We start from the raw sequence: 20,591 nt of genomic DNA on the forward strand, positions 1-20,591 counted from the left end.
ATAATAACAACTAGTCCGGATCCGGCCCGCGCGATGCGGCGGGAGCTTTAGTCCTGCGTATTCATATTTAACGTAGTTTTACGTATTTACATAAGGGAAAACGACTCGTGTATTAAGCGCTGTTGTAGACGTCGTTATCTTTAGCGTTTATGGGAAAGTGTCCGTTTTGAACGTAGTTAGTTTCTTTTTGTTCATAAAATTATTTCGAGTCTAACGGTGCTGTCGAAAAAATTTAACTCGCGGCGAGCAGGAAGAGACGGGCTGTTGTTGTGTTTAGTATTTTTTTAAAAAGTGTCCGTTTCGAACGTAGTTAGTTACGTTTTGTTCATAAAATTATTTCGACTCTAACGGTGTTGTCGAAAAAATTTAACTCGTGACGAGCAGGAAGTTACGGGTTGTCGTTGTTTTTAGCATTTTTTAAAAAAAGTGTCCGTTTCGAACGCAGTTAGTTTCGTTATGTTCATAAAAATATTTCGAGCTTAACGGTGTGTCCTGTTAAATTTAACTCGCGGCGAGGAGGAAGGAATGGGTTGTCGAAGTGTTTGGGTGGAGTTTGTATTTTAAGTTACAGAAGTTACGGTTTAAACCCCTGAAGTTTGGTGTATTTTTTGTAGGTTGGTTGTAGTTGGGGGGTAAACTGAAAATTCAGAGTGTAAAAAGGGGTGTGAAACGGCAAAAAAAAAAAATAAAGGGAACGACCAAGTTCTCCATGTCTATTAGAGTGCTCCCAATAGTGACAGGATGTCTTCCAGGACTAACCAACTATTCAGCGCCACATCAGCACCTCCATCTTACTTCCTTCCCAGGACTAAACACTCCCAACAAAGACACTCCTCCTTCCATTTTTTTATTTTCTTTTTGAATTATTTTATATTATCAAATAATTATTAATATTTATATGATAAATTTAAAATAAAAAACATAAAACTACCATTTCATTAAAATTAAAAAAAATTCAATAATTAAAATTTAAAACATTACGACAATTTAAAATTAAAAGATTACGACAATTAAAAAAAATACTAGAAAGCTAAATAATCAAACTACTCATCGTCGTCGTCGTCCATGTTTTGCAATTTCTTCGCATATTTTTTCTTAATTTTGTCTGGAGCAAGCATTAGCATATCGTATTCATCGGGAGGCAAATCTCGTGATGTGGAGTTTAAATAGAGTTAAAAAAGAAAAAAAATTAAAAAAAAAAGGGAAAGTAGCCGTTGACAGATCCGTTGGAGGCAAAAGAGCCGTTGGAGGCAATTAACGGGCAAAAAAACCCAACTTTTTTCGCCCACAAATGTGCTCACAATAGTAATGAAGCTGGACGAGTTGGCCTGGGCGGGTGCTGGGCGAACCCTGAGCGGGTTTGGTGCCATCGACGCCCAGCCTGGGCGAGTTTGGGCGGGCCTGCTGGACGAACCGTTGGGAGAGCTCTTAGTATATATATAATTTATTACACTATACTCCTTCGTTTCAAAAAAAACAGTCTCACTTATTATTTTAATATGCTCAACTAAAATAAATATATCTTAATCAAAATAACATTAAAATTTACTAAAAGTTCCCACTATATCCTTATCTATATTTGTAAATTGAATGTTAAATATAGGAAGTATGTATATTTTAAACTTATTTACTAATGACATTAAAGGCTATCATTAAAAAATGTGGATTAATCCGTATACTGAAACGACCCGTCCTAATCCATCAGGACGAATACATTACATTTGGTTACATCGCGAGTTACTTGACCTCTATATGATACAATTTTACAAACATTGCATTCGATTTTAAAAGACAAACTTTCATTACATCGAAAGTTGACGGCATGCATATCATTTCATAATATATCCAACTATAATTGACTTAATAATAATCTTGGTGTACTCAACGACTCGAATGCAATGTCTTTTGAAATATGTCCTGAATGACTCCAAGTAATATCTTTAAAATGAGCAAATGCACAGCGGAAGATTTCTTTAATACTCGAGAATAAACATGCTTTAAAGTGTCAACCAAAAGGTTGGTGAGTTCATTAGTTTATCATAAATATTCATTTCCATCATTTTAATATATCACAAGATTTTCATTTCCATTTCTCATAAATATACGTCCCATGCATAGAGACAAAAATTATTCATATGGATTGAACACCTGGTAACCGACATTAACAAGATGCATATAAGAATATCTCCATCATTCCGGGACATCCATCGGACATGATATAAAAACTCGAAGTACTAAAGCATCCGCTACAACGGATGGGGTTTGTTAGGCCCAATAGATCTATCTTTAGGATTCGCGTCAATTAGTAGACTGGTTTACTAATTCTTAGGCTACCAAGCAAAAGGGGCATATTCGGCTTCGATCATTCAACCATATAATGTAGTTTCGATTACTTGTGTCTATTTCGTAAAACATTTATAAAAGTGCATGTATTCTCAGTCCCAAAAATATATATTGCAAAAGAATTTAAAAAGGGAGTAATGAAACTCACAATAATGTATTTTGTAGTAAAAATACATATGTCGATATTGAACAACGCAGGGTTGGCCTCGGATTCACGAACCTATATCAGTTATATATATTAAAACATATAATAACATTTAAACAAGTTTATATATATTACTATTTATTAATAAATAACTTAATTATATCTATTTATATATTTTAAATAAATCCTTAATATTTATATATTAGATTCATATTAAAGTGTCTTAATTAAAATATATAATGTATTAAAATTTATATATATGATCATATTAAAATATATTTATATATTATATGTAACTTAAGTAAGAATAACAGTTTAGTATGTAGTATGATATATATATAATAATTATATTTTTATAAAAATATCAATTGTTTGTTAAAGTAATAATTATAATAATACTAAAATAATGATATTAATAATAATAATAATAATAATAATAATTATATTTAGTAATGATATTGAAAGTAATAATTTTGTTAATAACGTTAGTCATTTTATTTGTAGTAATAGTAATAATGTTAATAATAATAATAATAATAATAATAATAATAATAATAATAATAATAATAATAATAATAATAATAATAATAATGTTATAAATAATCATAAAAGTAATGTTAATACTACTAATAATAATAATGATAATAATATTTCTAATAATGATGTTCATAATAATAATAATAAGGATATTACTAATACTAACAATAATGATAATTATATTAATTGTATGAATGATACTAGTAATTAGATTTTTAATATTTGTACTAGTCTAATAACAATAATAATTAATAATAACAATAGTAATAATAATATTGAGTAATAAGTAAACTACCTCAAGAAGTAGTCATAAAAAAAATGCCCAAGTCCGGGTTTGAACCCGCGACATCCCGCTAACCAAACAACTCTTTATACCACTCTTCCGTTCTAATTATTATGATTTAATTACGTTTTCGATTATACTCAACCCGTATTAGGAAGCCCAACAATATATTCCAAGTTTCAAGTCCATTAACAGCCTAAGTGACCCAAATCAAAAGTAATCCAATTTCTTTTACCTACTAAATGATCCATCTATTAATAAACCCAATAAAGAAAAATATATAACGGTTGCTCGATTAGGATTAATCTCAGCCGCCACAAGTATCGGTTATCTCCTCTTTCTTCGCATCATCAATCGTCTTCTTCAACAACAGAGTCCGGTTAAGTGCAGCGGCGTCTCATGGTGGTATTGGGAAATCCGACAGAAACAGTAACAGAAATAAAGCATTAATCGAAGATCGGTGATGGTTTTGACCGGAATAGGAATCAGAGAGACTCTGCTCATACCATCATTTCATCTTCATTATTTTTTGTATCATCTCCATCTCATCTTCTCGTCATCATCAGGTATAACATAAAATCATAATCATCATCGCTAATTATAATCACTCATGACTCGTTGATGTCGTGCGAGGTGTACGTGAAATACTATATATTTTTTATACGAAAAGCGATACAAATTACACAAGTTTTAATTATTTATTTACAGATGGGATATACCTAAACCTTGCTACAACACTATAGGCAGTGTACCTAATCGTAGAGTAGTATAGTTTTTAGTAAGTCCAGTTCGTTCCACAGGGAGCTGGCTTATTTCACACTATATTTTAATTAACTATATTTGTACAAAATATATATAATTATATATAATAATATATAAAAGGGGGGTTTACCGTTTAATGACCGGTTTGTCGATTTATATTTTAAGCGAATCGTATAGTAAATGACGATATTTAAATAATAATATAAAATAAATAACAATAATTAAAATGACAATAAATAAAAGTACGAGGAAATATGAAATAAAATATATTATGCTTATTTAAACTTCCGTAACCATGATGTTTGACGTTTTGATTTTAATTTATTGTCCTGGGTTAATTGTCCTTTATCCTGGATGTATTTGAAACCTATCTGGTTTTTATCCATAATAGTTCATCGGTCATAATTATAAACTGCTCGGCAAATTTAACCTTATACCCGAAGTCAAATATTCCAACTAACTGGGGATTCGAACTGTAACAAGGTCTTAATACTTTTCTTAATGAATACACCAGGTTATCGACTGTGTGTAAACCAAGGTTTTAATACTTTGTTAACAATTACACCAATTACCCTTGAATGTAATCCACCCCTGTTTTAATGAGTCCATTGACTATTAATCCATCCCCGTGTCCGGTCAAATGAACAATAATTCGTACTTATAAATATCCCGCCCATCGTGTCCGATTAAGCGTATGTGGTTATATATAGATACGTCAAATCATAACCTTTATATTAAATTAACGAGGTATCGTTAATTTAATATAAAGCCCATTAATAGCCCATAGTCTAATTTCCACAAATGTCGTTCTTTTGTCCAAACCCCAATTATGGTACAAAACCCAATTACCCCGTCTTTAATATTTAGCTCAACATCATGATTACTTCGGCTCAAATAAGCATAATAATAACTTAAGTACGAGACATTAATTTAAAAAGGAGAACATAGCTTACATTGATTATTTATCGCGTAGTAGTACACGGACAGAGCTCCGACTTTAAAAACCCGTAAAATAACCGTTACATAACCCGAACTAATCTAATATAAAACTACCCTATACTATATATATATATATATATATATATATATATATATATATATATATATATATATACTATATATATTTATTTATTTATTACAGAGTATTATTATTATTATTTATTATATTTTTACTCGGCAGAATGCATGGCCTTTTATAGGCGTTTTGATTTCTGACAGCTCCGCGAGTCGTGGAGTTTTAAGCCTGCAAACTCCGCGAGTCGTGGAGTTTGAAAATCCAGCTCACATGATTTTGGATCTTTGCTTGTCGACATAATTTATATATAAATATAAAATATAAATAATTAATATAATTATTTATATATTATATTATATTCTTGTGCATAGTAGACTTGTAATTTTTAGTCCGTTGCGTCGGGCGTTGATAGTTGGCTCGGGTACCGGTTCCGGATTTTCGAACGTCCTTGCGTATAATTTAATATCTTGTACTTTGCGTTTTGTAACTTGTACTCTTGTCATTTTTAGACGTTTCTCATCAATAAATTGAACCTTTTGAATTGTATCTTGTACATTTGAGCTTTTTTGACGTTTGTGTCTTCAAATCTTCGTTTTCGCCTTTTGTCTTCGCACTTATTTATTTAAACAATTACAATGAAAATATAATACAATTACATATGAAAACCTATTATTTAGGAGGGATATTGCTATGAAATATATGTTCCTTTTTAGCCTTATCACTCGTCCTCTTTATCGAAACATTAGTAGAAACAGCTCTTTCGAATTGTAACCGAACAACAACTTCGATGGTTACATCAGAATAGGAACACGAACAGCAGTATCAATTTAATGATGGTTGATGAGTTTAAATAGATGATGTCCTTGTTTGAATAGAAACACATACAAGGAACGAGTATTAGGTTTGCAGGTGTGGTGTCTAAGGCCCCACAGATGGTGCACGGTTTAAAAGATTTGCAAGTGGTATTTGGAATCCAAGATAAGTGACCCCATTCGTGACCCCTCTATTTTTCTTTTTAACTTATACATGTCATCATCAATCTTCTATTATTAACAGAAAAGAATTGGCGATTTGATGGTGAGTATGTTGGACTGCAGCAGCGAAAACAGTAACAGCAACATGGTTTTAAATGGTGGTGGTTTGGTGCTGTAGTGATGACAATTTGGGTTGTTCTTGGTGATGGACTGCATTAGTAATAACACATACTATAGCAGCTGCAAAAGATGATTGAATGGTTGTTGGGTTGGGCTCGATTGAAACAGAAAAACAGATGCAATAGTTATGGTTATGGTTTGTTTTGGGTGGGTTCTCGGTTGTGGAGTGGGTTAAGGTGATCAAGGGTTCATGAATGGTGGTCGTAGTTCTATACATGGTGAACGTTAAAGAAAGAATCAATAGGAATGAAGATTGGTTTTGAGTTGGTTTAGAGTGAGGCCCGATAGGTTGTAATTAGAAGTGGGTTTTGTTTAAACTTCTGGTTTTGATTTTCGAATGGCAGCAGCAGTAGGATTGCTATAAGGTGTAATTGATGGATGTCGTAACAATAATTAATCACATTTGTTTTGTATCGACAAGTGATTGGGACGCATAACAAAATTAGACAAGATTATTCCTTAATAGAAAAAAACAAAGGAAAAAAAATAACAACTTGATAAAGACTTGTACTGTAATTGATTTTAATTGAATTTGGTTTGATCTTGTAATAAATTTTAGAGACACGGACAAAATAAATAAATAAAAATATCGTTGTTGAAAGAAACGGCTTCATATAACTGTATGTATAATTACACAAGATTAATAATTAATGATTAATAATTAATAATAATAATGATAATACTAATATTATTAAAAATACTAGTACTAACAATAATAGAATTAATAATAATAATATCAAAATACCACTAGAAATGATAAAATTATTAATAAAAGAAATAATAAAAATTTTAAAATAAAAATGAAAGTTTTTAGTAATATCAATAATATTAATCATAATAATAATAACTAACATCAAAATTTTACTATTAATTATATTAATAATGTTATTAATAACAATAACATTTGTAATAATAATGCTATAGCAAATTAAATGTATCAACTTTCATATCTATATATACATATATATACATATTTATTTTACAGATAATTGTTCGTGAATCGTCGGATATAGTAAAAGGGCACTTGCATTCATGTAATCTGTTCCAAACTTTCGAGACTCAACAATACAGACATTGCTTATCATGTCAAAATCATTTAAAGATTAAGTTTAAATTTGATCGGAAATTTTCGGGTCGTCACATATACAACCAATTTTTAGCCATACACAATCAATATGCTATATGATGTTGTACAGTACAACATTATAAAAGCATGTTTGGTTGTGTATGGCTAAAAATTATTTGTGTACGGATCATCACCTTTAAGAAATCATTACATGTAGCATTTACTTGTATTTTATTGATAACTACTCACTTTCTAAAATAAATACCATAAACTACTCACTTTATCAAACACTTATGGTCTTGTTAAGTCCTATTTACTTGGATTATTCAAAAGAAGACATGATTCAATGGGTTCACTCGGTTGATAAAGTGTACACGGTGGCGGAAAAGGTTAGGGTAATGATTTCTTCTAACATAGAGAATGAAGTCGAGTGGATCAATGTGGTATGGAATAAATTTGTACCATCCAAGATAGCTATTTTTCATTGGTTATCGATTCAAGGAGGAGTTCCGGTTAAAGAAGTGTTGGGATATAGGCGGTATCTAAGGAATATTACGGATGATAAGTGTGGACTTTGTTTGCTTTATGTTGAGTCAATAGTTCATTTATTGCTTCATGTTCATGGTCCTTCAAGATATGGTCGGCCTTATTTTATTGGTGAAACGTGTGTTGGATTATTCCGTCGTCTATCCTTGAGTTCTCTCATGATTGGTGTAAAGGGTTGGGAATCAGGGCGTCAAAATTTTGGAAACTTATCGGTCCGGCAACTCTATGGACTATTTGGTTAGCTCGGAACGAATTGGTTTTTGAGGGGTCTTATTCATGTTGGGCCGCTTGTGTGGAGTGTATAAAATTAAAGGTGTTTCAATGGCTAGTGAATGCAAAAGTGTGCGAGAGTCATCAATTCTATATTTGAAAGAACCAACCTTGGTTAATGTTATAAAAATGGCCATGTAGAGGTTTTTGTTTGAGTTATAGTGCTCCTGTAATGCTACTGTTATTATGTTAAAAGATAGTTATGTTTTTATTTTCCAAGTGGGTAAAGCTTTGTAAGCCTAACTTGTGACTCTTTTGTAATGTTCAACGGTTCACCATTTAGTGAATTGTTGTTTTAATATTAATTCTCTGTTTTTTGCTATAAAAAAACTATCATAAACCAACCAAATATATACTCCTTTCGTTTCAAAAAAATAGTCATGTTTCACATTTTGTTGGATTTAAGATATAGTGATGAATTGATTATTTATTCTTCATTTAATTTAGTTATAAAGAGTAAGTAATAAATTATTAATTAATATATTTAAAGTTAAATTTTCAAAATTAAAGGACATCATTAAAACTTTAATGATATTTAATGATTATTAGAGAAAGGGACAACAATTTTAGGATAAACAAAAATAGAAAGACTGACAATTTTTTTGAGACACGGGGAGTATTTATGTATAGTTTTTCTTAGAGCTACAATAGAAAGAAATCATGAATCAATTCTCATAAAACATCTTTCAACATTCCAACATCACCTTTCACCCCAAAAACCACTAAACCTCTAAAGCAACAAACCTATGAAGAACTTGAAGAGGGAGAATGGAAAGAGGTCCAACGTAAACAAAAATCACCTAATGAGAGATTTCGCCATCTGATAAGAAATTATGATAAGCATCCTCACCAAATACCTGCAACTTCATACTACTATCATCGAGTTACATACCCAAACAATATCCCGCTTCAACACCAATCAAAAAACAACCACATCGCATCCATAATGTTCTTTAACCACCCTGATAACTGGTCCGAAATAGACTTAAGAACCTTTTTCAAGAGATATGGATCGGCCATTGATATATACATGCCAAAAAATAAAGTCCTAAAAAATGGCAAAAACTTTGGTTTTGTTCGCTTTGAAGGAATACAAGACTCAAGTTACCTCATTGGCAGACTAAATACAATCTTCATCAAACGAAATTGGCTAAGAGCTTATCGTGCCTACGAGAGAAAAACCTCTGCTCATGGTCAACAACCAAACTACACAAGATTCTCTGAACCAAAACCGCAACATCAGAATGCCAATCTCCAACCTCCACAGCCTCTCAAACAACAGCAACAATACTACACGAAATCAACACATCCAAAACCACCTAAAAAACAACAATATAAAGAAAAAAATCTAACCCCCTAACCCCAAACAAGCCTCCAAATCAACCACATAGTAACGCCTTCCGGGATGATAGAAACTTCACAGACGCAGTCAAAAACAAGCCTCCAATTGAATCACCTGCAAACAAGCCTAGAACAGTAAACCTTGATGAAGACGAATCGAACATTAAGGCATTAGACAATGCTATAGTTGGAGAAATTATCGATATTGATTTAATCGAACAATTTTCGACATTATGCTCAGCTGAAGGATTGTCAGACTTTAACATAAAATACCGGGGGGAGGGGGGGGTAGAACTTTGTCTCACCTTTGACAACCCTGCAACAGTTTCGAACATCCTAACCTCAGAAGATCACATCATAAGAAATTGGTTAAAAAAATGTCAGAAAACTTGAAAACAATTGCATACAAACTTCTAGGCTTTCTTGGCTCTGTATCAAAGGAGTCCCACTCTCTTGCTGGACAGAAAATAACTTCAAGAAAATTGCTGGGTGGTATGGCAAGGTCTATGATTGTCAAAATTGTGATCTACAGGGAAACCAAAATCTTGTATTTGCAAAAGTCCTTGTAAAATTATGGGGAGAGCTGCTGAATACAACTATTGAAGTAAAGGTCAAACAAAAGCTTTTCTATGTCCAGATAATTGAAGAGGTTAATGGCATAATTGAAATCGAAATGGAAGAAGCAGAGATGGTGGAATCAGGTGAAGGTTATTCTGATAATAAAAGTGATTCAGACAGCCAATCTTAAGGCAATAGATCAGACCATGAAATTGATAAAGAAGAAAACCCATCTGAGCACAATCCTGATGATGACGATGATACACACCAAACCCCATCGGAAAATGCACCGGAAAACCAATCCGGTAACCGTGAAGCTCCAGACACGTCAGCATTCAATGACCATATTAATTGCGACCTTGGAAACTCACAAAACCCAAACGGTTACTTTGCTTCGGTCAACGCAACTGATCAGGTCCCAAAAAATAACGAATTTAATCCCAACGATATTAGCAAAGAAAAATTAAATGCAGATGATAAACACGATAAATCGCCATCGAAAGAATATATTCCAGTCGTAAACCTTTCAAGCTCTAGTTTCCCCTCAAGCCCTTTTGACACAACCAGTTCCATTCCTGAAGTCAACCCCCTTCCTTATCCCAGCCCATTAACCCACCTCAGCCCAACAAACCAAAACACCCAAACATCCCATGATAACCCAATACCTGATACATTTACCCACAACAATAAAAAAGAAAACAACTCTTCCGAAAACCTACCGGGCCTTGCTAACCCATGCTTTAATGACTTATTATCCAAACAATCAATTGAGCCTATCTTTAATCCTTACCAGCCCAAACCGGTCAAAACCGCATTACCTGATCAACTCAAATCACACGAACCTTTTATTTTTCATTCTATAAACCCCAAACCAAAAGGCTATAAATCAAAACTTAATCGAAAACCTATATTAATCCCTGGTTCTACTCCAATCAACCAAATTACCAACCCCAATCTCCACCACGCCCAACCAATTTCTCATATTGCAACAAAGAAAGGAAAACTGTCACATGAACCATCGACGGCCTCTGTCTCAGGTGACATAGCATGGTCAAAGCTCAGAAAGTGGAATTCATCATCAAAGATCTTAAACTTCAAAGCCAAAGCCAGATTGCAAACCAATAATCGTAAACCCAAAAGCACAACTTCGAACGGTAGCAAGACAAAAAGCTCCAAGTCACTTTCAGAGATGTCGCTTAACTGTGATGAAGTAGGCTCGATTCTGGGACTTGCCAAGAAGTCATCTACATAATCAGGTTTGCACCATATTGAGTAAATTTTCTATTGTTTATCAATGAAGATGCTATCTCTCAATATTAGAGGATTAGGGATTGAGGTTAAAACAAAAACTGATTGGTTTAAAAATCTACGCCTTCGTGAAAACCCAAATATTATCGCCCTACAAGAAACAAAATGTAGAAATTTCCTTGTGAATTGGATTGAACGAATATGGGGCAACAATGGCTTTAAATTTGCGGTTAAAAACTCAAAAGGAAATCCTGGTGGGATTTTAATGGTTTGGGATTCTAATATTTTTAATGCTAATGATTTTGTTGAAAAGGAATCCTTTATTGCGATAAAAGGAAAGTGAAAAAGTGCAGGTAAAGAGCTTATTATAGTCAATATCTACGGCCCACACACGGATGAAACAAAAAAAAAGATGTGGTCAGAATTAAATGAGATCATGAATGATTCTGATGCTATGTGGATCTTACTCGGTGACTTCAACGAAGTCAGATTTTGCACTAAAAGGAAAAATACAGAGTTCATTCAAAGTAGAGCCAACATGTTTAACGACTTCATAAAAAAGAATGAATTAATTGACGTACCTCTTGGAGGAAAGCTTTACACACGCACTAGTGATAATGGGATAAAGTTTAGTAAGATTGACAGGTTTCTCATATCTGAAAACTGCTTATCACAATGGCCGGACATCAACGCCATGATTCTCAATAAAAAACACTCGGACCATTGTCCGATAATTCTAGAGGATGGCATCATTGATTTCGGAACAGAACCGATAAAGGTTTTTGATGAGTGGTTAAGGCACAAAGAGGCTCATGAAGTTGTCAAAAAAGCATGGGAAATCAAAGTTAACAGTTATAAACCAGATTGCATTTTTCGAGACAAGCTGAAAAATGTAAAGCAAGAACTCCGCAAGTGCTTCTCCACATCCCAATGCAAATTAAAAATCAAAATCGAAGAGCTTGAAAACGCAATAAATGAGTGGGAAATAAAAGTCGAAACTTCTATCCCTGATGATAACTCTCAGCTCAAATGGTTAAAGGATCGAGAAACCCCCATGCATAAAGAAAAAACACGATGTGAGATGCTAAAACAAAAATCGCGCTTTAAGTGGGCGTTAGAGGGTGACGAGAATGGTAGTTTTTTCCATTCAGTGATCCGTAGAAGACAACATAAAAATAACATTTACGGTATCAACATTGCAGGCATATGAACAACATCTCCACCTTCGATCAAAACTGAAGCTCGAGAACACTTTAAAAATGTTTTTGAAAAACATGATACCATAAAATATAAACTTACAGATTGGAATGGTTCATGGTTAGAAACTGATGCGGCTGAAAGACTCAAGGCAAAATTCTCAGAACAAGAAATCCTTGATGCTGTGAAAAGTTGCGGGAAAAACAAAGCACCGGGCCCGGACGGTTTCAACATCTTCTTTTACACGAAATTTTGGGACATTATAAAAACGGATTTAATTAGTGCTTTGAATTGGTTTTGGGAAACCAGGAACATCTCAAACGGTTGCAACGCTTCATTCATCACCCTCGTACCCAAGGTAAACGACCCTTTAAGCTTTTCCCATTTTCGACCAATTAGCCTAATCGGAAGTTATTATAAAATTCTCACAAAACTACTTGCAAATCGAATTCGTAAAATAATACCTAGGCTAATTGGCCAAGAACAAAGTGCTTTCTTAAGTGATAGAAAAATCCTTGATGGTGTACTTATTGCTTTAGAAACACTTGAGGACTTAAAAGCAAATAAACAAAAAAGTTTTATTTTTAAAGTGGATTTTGAAAAGGCCTTTGATTGCATTGACTGGGATTTCCTCACCGATATTATGAAATTCATGGGCTTTGGGGAAAAATGGGTAAAATGGATTCTTGCATGCCTAAACTCGACCTCTATATCCGTTCTTGTAAACGGATCACCTACCGACCAATTTTTTCCAAGGAGAGGGGTTAGACAAGGTGACCCCTTATCCCCTTTCCTTTTTATTATTGCTAGCGAGGGTCTAAATTATCTTCTTAATGTGGCTTTAAAAGAAAACTTAACAAAAGGTGTAGAGGTGGGAAAAGATAAAGTGATCGTGTCTCATCTACAATATGCGGATGACACAATTATATTTGGAAAATGGAACAAAATGGAAGCAAAAAATGTTTTAAAAATTCTCAAATGTTTTAAAAATCTCTCGGGCCTCAAAATAAATCTAAATAAGAGCTGTGTGTATGGTATTGGTGTTTCAAAAAATGAATTAAGTTTGTTAGCATCTTGGTTCGGATGTATGAAGGGGTCTTTTTCCTTTTCATACCTCGGATTACCGATTGGAGCAAACCTCAAACTTCATCAAAATTGGCAACCGATATTTGATAAATTTCGCAAACGCCTTGCAAATTGGAAAGCCAACACTATATCCTTCGGTGGTAGACTTACTTTGATCAAATCGGTCCCAAGTAGTCTACCTTTATACTACTTTTCCCTCTTCAAAGCCCCGGTACGTGTGTTGAAAGAACTTGAAAGTATAAGATGCAATTTCTTTTGGGGTGGGTCTTTAGAAAATAGGAAAATGGCATGGGTAAAGTGGAGTCAAATCCTACTCCCTTATGACTCGGGCGGGCTAAATGTGATTTCTTTAAAAAACAAAAAATCTTGCACTTCTTATAAAATGGCGGTGGAAATTTTTAAATAACAAAAATGCACTTTGGGTCCGGATTATAAAAAGCATTTACGGAGAAAACGGTGGATTAAATTGTATCAGCTCACTTCCTAAAAACTCCTTAAAAAAAATTTCCGGAAGAACTTGGTTTAATATTATTCATGTTGAACAGACCCTAAACAATTTAGGGTGTGAAATTTCTAATGCGTTTTATAAAGTGATAGATAAAGGTTGTGAGACGCAATTTTGGAACGAGAAATGGTGCAACAACATCCCACTTAAAGACTCCTTTCCAAGACTTTATCGATTGGAAACAAACAAAAAAACTACTGTTGCTGAACGTGCCCCAAATTTGAAATCTGCTCAAACTGTTTCCCCAAGTTTGCTCGAAAATTCTGCTGCAGACCCCCGAGTTTCGGGCCAGGAAAACCCACCAGAACCTTATTGTTGGGCCTGGGCTTCAGAACCAAGATGGAGAGCTGTTTCCGAACTGTCAAAGCTGATCGAGTCACTAAACGCGTACATAACTTCTGGCAAATCAAAAGATGAATGGCAATGGTTGTATGCAAGCAACAAATGCTACACTTCTAAATCCCTCATTGATACATTATGTGAAATTGAATCATCAAATGGGACCGTATACGCTCCTACAGAATTAAACAAATTATTGCCACAAAAGATTGGTATCTTCATTTGGCGAGTCGCACAAAATAAGCTCCCAGTTAGAACCGAACTAGATGCTCGTGGTATTGATCTACACTCAACTAGGTGTCCGGTATGTGATGACGATATCGAAAACCTCGATCACCTACTTCTAAACTGCTCATTAGCTAAAGACGTTTGGGAAAGAATTAAAAAGTGGTGGCATCTAAACCAACTCAACTTCTCAAACATCTCGAATTTGGTAAAACCGCAAAATCCTCTCATCAAAACCCACACAGGTGCGGCTATATGGCAAACAATTATTTGGGTAGCATGTTACTTTATTTGGAAAAACAGAAACGACATGACCTTCGGGAAACAAAAAATGTGCTCACCAAAAATCGTTGCCGATATGCAATCCAAAACATTCGAGTGGATAACATGCCGTAGTAACAAGATAAAGCTTGAGTGGCAAAATTGGCTTCATAACCCCGTGGTATTCGTTGTAAACCCAAGTGAAAAGAAGGGTATTGGCTAAATAACACAGGTTTTTTGCCCTCGACGTTTTGCCTCTGTTGCTTTTGTAGGGCTAACGTGAGTAGTCCCGATTTGCTTTGTCGCTACATGGATATCACTGTACATCGTGGCTACTCCGCTTGTTGTCTTCAAGTTCCCGCCTTACCTAGGTGATAGAAAAAACGTCTAGGGAATTTTCCTGGAAAAATCACGCCACCTTCTCCTTATAGGCTCGAAATCCCCTTTGTAATTACTGTACTTTAGTATCTTTCGTGTTTGGTTTTGGCTTATGCCTAGTAGCTTTTGTGCTTGTATTTGCCTTTTGCCTCACTGATTGTAAATTCCCATATATTGTTTTAATAAAAGTTGATCTTTCAAAAAAAAAAAAAAAAAAAAAAAAAAAAAAAAAAAAACGAGCTACAATAGAAAAATTCTTAAATTTTAAATGTATTTTGAAAACACATACTCCATATATGTATTATTACTCCGTTAACTGATTGCAACTAAAATGGAAACTTTTAATGAGCTACTAAGTTTAAAACATTTGATTAATGAAGGGTAAAAATGACATATTATTATTATTATTCATATATCTTAAATTTAGCATAATTTGTAATGGGGCAAAAACGAAGGGAGTACCTTTTAACTAGTTCATTGACTTGTGAATTCAAGAATTTTAACGAAGAAATCTACATTATAATATTGGTGTCATTGATCTGTTAATTAATATTTATTACTCTATATTTGATTAAATTAATTGATATATATATATATATATATATATATATATATATATATATATATATATATATATATATATATATAGATGTGTTCAAATGAGAACATTATCATTTTAAGTTTTGGTTACATCTAAGCCATCCATCTATTAAATCAATGGTTACAATATATATATATATATATATATATATATATATATATATATATATATATATATATATTACTATAAAATGTTTATGTTTATCATATAGTGTCATCCTCAATAGTTTTAGTTTAACTATTAATGTACATTGATATATAGTTCTAGCGATTTTATTACACGGAAACAGACCGAATTCTTGAACGTTTAAGATTATTCGTATCCTAAAACTTAACACTACAACATGTCAACAGTTAATACAACACTAATATGAGCATCAACACATGAGACAAACAAAACAATTTCTTTTGTTATCTGGCCATTTTAGATTGGGTTAAGGCTACTAAAGGGTCTTTTTTTTTTTGTCCCGATGTAGGTCATATATCTAAAAAAATATATTATTGTAGGCTATATACTTTCAAGAAACGTGTTAATATAAACCATAACAACTTGTTAACCGGGAAACTAAATTAAAACCCACTTAAAATGTTTACAATGATACACATTTTAAAAGTATAAAGCCTACAATGATACACATTTTGAAAGTATAAAGCCTACAATAGTATTTTTTTTAACCGGTTAAAATACCAAAGTATTAAATGCAACGGGTTCAGCCGGTAACTGGTTAAGATTTGTTTACATTGATAAATATTTTGAAAGTATAAAGCCTACAATAGTATTTTAATTTTTTAAGTATATGGCCTACATTGGAACAACAAAAAGTATATAACCCTTCAGTGGCCTTAACCCTTTTAGATTTAGCAACTCCAACATAGCCATCTATATCACAACTATACTAAGCAAAAGCAAGTTTAGAAAATAAATACTACAAAATAATGTATTTGTTAATATATGCATTACTATAAGTCACAACTTCAGAATTTAAACATATATACACAATAATGTGTGCAATTTACATGTGCAAAACATATGTTCACGTGATAAAACCACTTGGGCATGTGCTACTCCTTCGGAAAGTTCCATTAAACTTGAACTTATGGCCTTCCACTTAGCTCGATCAATTCCATTTTCAGACAAATCCTTCAACGCTTGTTGTCCTTCAACCTTTTATAAACCTTCAAAACTTGATATCACCTTCACAAACACACCATAAAATCGTAACACATTCTCACGTTGGTGACCCAGAGGGAACGACATCCACCAAATTAGGAATTGGGGCAGAACGAAACTAAATCAAAACCATCTATTATCGTTGCCGTTAAAGATACGAAGAAAAAAAACCATATATGACTTGACATAATTCGATCTCATAACACCAAAAAGTCGTGACCCGTGAATACACAACTGGTACATCTAGAAGTTAAAGCCGACTATAATGTCTATATGTACTAATGTACAGCATTATGTTTGATTACATAATAGTTTCCTTTGTGTATATCTGTGTCAAGGCATTTGCTTTAAGTGACTCTGACTCTACAACAGACACACATACCATCGGAACCTTGGCTTGAGTGAATGAGTGGTATATGGCAATGAGATTCAAGTTGGGGTACTGCCAACTCAGGTTCAATTCTCATTCAGGGAGTTTTCAACATTTGACAGTAATGCCAACATCAATGCGAATTGGGAAGATCTCTGGGGGGTTTCTCCAACCTTCGATGGTACTGTCAACATCGTCGCAAATTGAGTTTTCTCCTAACGCGTGTGTAAGTGACAAATGAGAGTATTCGATGTTGATATTGCCATTAAAAAAACCCAGATATATATACACATGAAAGTAGAGAATAATAACAACTATTCAAAACCAATTCTTATACCTAACATATGCATTAAATTATGGTTGAGGTTTTTTCTATCATATAACATATAATTGAATTATAATAGTCTAAAATATATGTTCCAAATACAACATAAAGAAAACAAATTGCATATCTAAAGCAAAATTTTCACGTACTACAGTATTAAAGTGTTAAATTTTTTTGCATATTTTAACACCCTTTTTAAAAGTATCATAACATAGATTTACTTATTACTATTTAGAACATACAGTATCACCACCATCACCGCATTATGTCTCAGTACTTGAACCAATAAATTCCATTTCAAAAGCATCAAATCTTGAACTAATAAATAACCTCTATGTAAGCAAAACAACTGAAAGTATCTATAATGTCATGTCAAGCAATATAATATAGATTGAACTTTTATAGTTGACCGAAGATCTAAAGAGACATCAACTTACTTGTTATAACTATTATTAAGGCTAGTCAACTTTTCTCCATGCTTTGTCTCAAACACCTTGAAGTAATTAAGGCAACACCAGATTTCTAAGTCAGATAGCTACTCTAGCAATATTTAAACACCGGATTGAAGTCAGATAGCTACTCTAGCCAGTGATGAATATCACCCCTTTTGGATTTGAGCACCATATGTTTCTACCAAAATTAAAACAAAATCGGACGCCAATACATGATGTTCAAAACATTAGCTCAAAATAGCAACCTCCAATGTCCATCATATCTTTAATTTCACATAATCTTACTACAATGCCCCGAATCCAGCTTTACTTTATTACTGTTATACCCCGCCTCTTCCGTTTTGACCCATTTTGACACCAATTAAGCCTACAACCCATTTCGCCAGCTTTATATGAACTTATATACTTTAGAGTATTACATTTTGTATCGACGTTGATGATTATTAACCTTCCAAGAAAACATAAATGACTACATAAACTATTGTATGTCAGTTTATATAGATTAGTCAAAATGAACATAATTTGTACCTCAACAAACAATACATCCAAAACCACATTAGTTTAACGTAATTCAACTAAGATAAAGATTATTCAAGGATACCTCTTGATGGAGGTTGAATACGTGCTCCATTTGGGTTTGGGACCAGTTACGGGATGGTACAACTCTATGGATCTGCAAGGTCAAATAGTTGAATAACATCATTAAAAACCTTAACGAAGATAAAATGATACTGATATGAAGAAGATGATGAAAACTGTATGATGAGAAAATGGAAATTGAATTCATAATAGCATAGCGAGATACATATGGGAAAAAGAATTGTGCAATCCAGTAATCAAGAGATGGTAAAAAGAAATCGTAGAAGTTCAAGATGTTATAGGGAGTACAAATTGTCATATTACCGATTTAGATTCAAAGACATGGTTCATACATACGATCCACTAAATTTGACCAATTATCTGGTTAACGAATAAATATAATCAAAATGACCCAGATTCATATAAAATGGGTTGAAATGCCACCTTTAGTAGCAGTATGCATGTATGAAATAACACCTAATATATAACCCATTTTGACTCATTCAATAATACCTTCGGTCAAAATCGCCACCTTTATATAAGTGAACGCCAACTTACTTGCGTGCTTCTCTTTCCGTGGCCAGTCTTTCTTTTTCCGCAATCAATGCATCTACCTATGTAGGTTCAAATATATACATAAGTACTAAAGTTATGTATCGGGTGATAATAGTCATGTGAGTTCAACGAGAAGTCATGAGGACTTTTGTAGTTCTATTATACTACTGTCTATAGGTGAACAATAGTCTATATAGGAAACTCTAAATAGCAGCAGGTAATAAAGTAATCAATAAGAAACAGAAATAATTAGCACCAGCAACATCAGATTGTGAAGACAGATAATGAAGAACACAAATGTAATAAAGAAAGCAATTAATCATAAACTGATTATGAGAAACTCAAATTAGCAGCAGCAGGTAACTAACAAAGATAATAATGAAAAGATGGAATGAAGAAGATGTAATTGTATGAAATGAACCTTCAAAAATAAAAATGTTACCTCGGCTTGGGTGTACGTCTGTTGATGAGATGAAGATGGTCCCGGTGAGAATGGTCCCAAGGTAGCACTTGAAGAAGGGAATGAGGCGTACAACGTAACATTCGGTATTTATGTTAATAAACAAAAAAACTACATGTTATATAAATATTAAACTTTTTTAGTAATTTATGTTTCAAGTTAAAAGAATTGCTTACGTATTTTTTCTCAGCCAATGTAGGCAATGGAATGGCGCCGTGCCTTGAGTGATGATCTTTCCAACCTAGAATAAGGCTGGGAAACACTCCATCAGTCTGATGCTGTAAAACAAACAAAATAAAATGTATATGTAGTCTCGACATAAGAAAAAAACACTAAAATCACCAAACGGGTCGACCCATACATGAAAATTTACATATTACTGGCTGATATAAAGATACAAATGACATACCCGGTCATATCTAGTCTCGACATAAGACTTGGACCCATGATGACTCATGTACACCTGTTGACCCCTGTTTTCCGCATTCACTTGAGACCTCTTTATAGTATCTCAATACTTGTAGTGAAACATATGTGTATGTTTATTGAGAGCTGGATAAGCCAATAAAATGTTGATGACTAATAAAATTGAGAAAATGAAGCATACTTAGCTAAAAAAACCTGATGTTGATCTTCATCATCAACTGAGCGCAATAGAATATAAGATTAATGTTTCAATGCTGCCAAAAAAATTTTGAAATTTTGGAGCTTCAACCCATACATATTTACCTGTTAATATAATGACAAGTTTGCAAAATTTCTTTGTAAACAACGTTCTTTGTCTTTCCATCACCGGCAGAGTTAATAGATGTTTTGATAA

General features: G+C 33.2%; 1 long non-coding RNA gene across 1 annotated transcript; it reads right to left on the bottom strand.

Moving 5' to 3' along the window:
- Positions 1–18,612: 18,612 nt before the first annotated feature.
- On the bottom strand, positions 18,613–19,373 carry LOC139866563 (uncharacterized). Its single transcript, XR_011765492.1, has 3 exons — positions 19,270–19,373; positions 18,779–18,850; positions 18,613–18,625 (listed from the first exon to the last, which is right to left on the bottom strand). It is a non-coding gene; the product is annotated as an uncharacterized lncRNA (long non-coding RNA).
- Positions 19,374–20,591: the final 1,218 nt, after the last annotated feature.

Source organism: Rutidosis leptorrhynchoides, chromosome 9 (genome assembly GCF_046630445.1).
Source record: "Rutidosis leptorrhynchoides isolate AG116_Rl617_1_P2 chromosome 9, CSIRO_AGI_Rlap_v1, whole genome shotgun sequence".
Lineage (NCBI taxonomy): Eukaryota > Viridiplantae > Streptophyta > Magnoliopsida > Asterales > Asteraceae > Rutidosis > Rutidosis leptorrhynchoides.